The 2,500-nt window shown below is 49.3% G+C and overlaps 1 non-coding gene across 1 annotated transcript; it reads left to right on the forward strand.

The window, feature by feature from the left end:
- The first annotated feature begins 2,101 nt into the window (after positions 1-2,101).
- Positions 2,102-2,259, forward strand: LOC125773887 (5.8S ribosomal RNA). The gene has a single exon (XR_007420445.1). It is a non-coding gene; the product is annotated as a 5.8S ribosomal RNA (ribosomal RNA).
- Positions 2,260-2,500: the final 241 nt, after the last annotated feature.

Below are 2,500 nucleotides of genomic sequence, written 5' to 3' on the forward strand. Positions count from 1 at the left end.
AAGCCAACTCGTTCGTTGTACACTTTGATGGGTGACCATCACTGTGTCTCCGTGCCGAGCTAGATCTCCCCTAGCCGTAAGGCACTTGAACGCCCCTTCGACGACGAGTTGCATGTGTGTGGTATGTGTCAGAATCTGGTGAAGCTTTCTGCATGTGATGTGCCTTGTGTGGATCCGTGGCCATTGCATTGTGTCTGGTGCTTAGATACCCAGACACTTAGAACGCTTGCGCGGAAAGCAAACTCGATCGTTGTACACTTTGATGGGTGACCATCACTGTGTCTCCGTGCCGTGCTAGATCCCCCCTAGCCGTAAGGCACTTTGAACGCCCCTTCGACGACGAGTTACAAGAGTGTGGTATGTGTCAGAATCTGGTGAAGCTTTCTGCATGTGATGTGCCTTGTGTGGATCCGTGGCCATTGCATTGTGTCTGGTGTGTAGGTACCCAGACACTTAGAACGCTTGCGCGGAAAGCAAACTCGATCGTTGTACACTTTGATGGGCAACCATCACTGTGTCTCCGTGCCGTGCTAGATCTCCCCTAGCCGTAAGGCACTTTGAACGCCCCTTCGACGACGAGTTACAAGAGTGTGGTATGTGTCATAATCTGGTGAAGCTTTCTGCATGTGATGTGCCTTGTGTGGATCCGTGGCCATTGCATTGTGTCTGGTGTGTAGGTACCCAGACACTTAAGCAAACTCGATCGTTGTACACTGTGATGGGCGAGCATCACTGTGTCTCCGTGCCGTGTAAGAGCTCCCCTGGCCATCAGGCACTTGAAAGGTCCTTCGACGACGAGTTACAATAGTGGTGTGTTAGATACGTCAGGTGATGGTATCTACTGTTGTGCAATACGTATCCGGCCACGGCACGGAACGAACGGGAACTGTGGTGCAGACATACAAAGAGTTAAGCCTATTAGTCATTAACTCTAAGGACGGGGCCATGGGGCGGTACGCAAAGGATACGGATGAGCGAGTATGCAGGCCCAATACTCAATAGCTCGATCCGATCCAAGCACATGAGTTGACTGCGGCGCCAGGTTAACCAATGTGCTAGATTCTATTTGGCCAGTAGAATCTTGTGTCTTATGCGATTTGATACCAAGACACCAGAACGAAAGTTAGTTGAAGAGTTATTAAACTCTTATGAAGTATGGTTGTGCAATCACAACTTATGACTTTAACCTATAAAGTGGATATGGACTTGCAATTATAACATGGAATCTCTACACACCCCATGAGCTCGATCCAATCCACGCACACGAGTTGCCTGAGTAGCGACAGGTATACCGATGTGCAATACGTATCCGGCCACGGCACGGAACGAACGGGAACTGTGGTGCAGACATACAAAGAGTTAAGCCTACTAGTCATTAACTCTAAGGACGGGGCCATGGGGCGGTACGCAAAGGATACGGATGAGCGAGTATGCAGGCCCAATACTCAATAGCTCGATCCGATCCAAGCACATGAGTTGACTGCGGCGCCAGGTTAACCAATGTGCTAGATTCTATTTGGCCAGTAGAATCTTGTGTCTTACGCGATTTGATACCAAGACACCAGAACGAAAGTTAGTTGAAGAGTGATTAAACTCTTATGAAGAATGGTTGTGCAATCACAACTTATGACTTTAACCTATAAAGTGGATATGGACTATCAATTATAACATGGGGCACACACCATGTTCTCGATCCAATCCACGCACACGAGTTGCCTGAGTAGCGACAGGTATACCGATGTGCAATACGTATCCGGCCATAGGCACGGAACGAACAGGAACTGTGGTGCAGACATACAAGGGCCATGGGGCGGTACGCAAAGGATACGGATGAGCGAGTATGCAGGCCCAATACTCAATAGCTCGATCCGATCCAAGCACATGAGTTGACTGCGGCGTCAGGTTAACCGATGTGCTAAGAGAGTTGTTCCTGGGCCTTCAAAGTGACTTCAAAACTATCTTAGCGAATGGTGGCCATGGGCGTAGACATGAGCCACAAGTCACAAGGCCTGGGACTATTGGGTAATAAAGACAACTTAGTCAGAAAGTTAGTCTTTGGACGTACCACCGGGATTGTGTTACATTGGGAACCTTACTATAAAACCCTAGGCAGGGGATCACTCGGCTCATGGATCGATGAAGACCGCAGCTAAATGCGCGTCACAATGTGAACTGCAGGACACATGAACACCGATAAGTTGAACGCATATTGCGCGTCGGACGATTAAACCCGGCCGATGCACACATTCTTGAGTGCCTATCAATTCCTTGATATACAACAAACCAAACTTCAGGGTGGAGCGTGCCACAATAGAACACTATGGCGAGCAGCCCGTCTAGTGTCGTGGGGGAAACACGCTTCCACACTGTGCATAATGGCGTGCTCGGGACCTTTGTTGGGACCGCAGGGCGCTGAAAGTAAAGGGGTGAACCGCATAAATCGCACGCACGTAAACGCGCACACACACAAATAGAGTGAGACGTATCGTAGGATACCGCT

The sequence above is a fragment of the Anopheles funestus genome (assembly GCF_943734845.2).
Source record: "Anopheles funestus chromosome X unlocalized genomic scaffold, idAnoFuneDA-416_04 X_unloc_60, whole genome shotgun sequence".
Classification (NCBI taxonomy): domain Eukaryota; kingdom Metazoa; phylum Arthropoda; class Insecta; order Diptera; family Culicidae; genus Anopheles; species Anopheles funestus.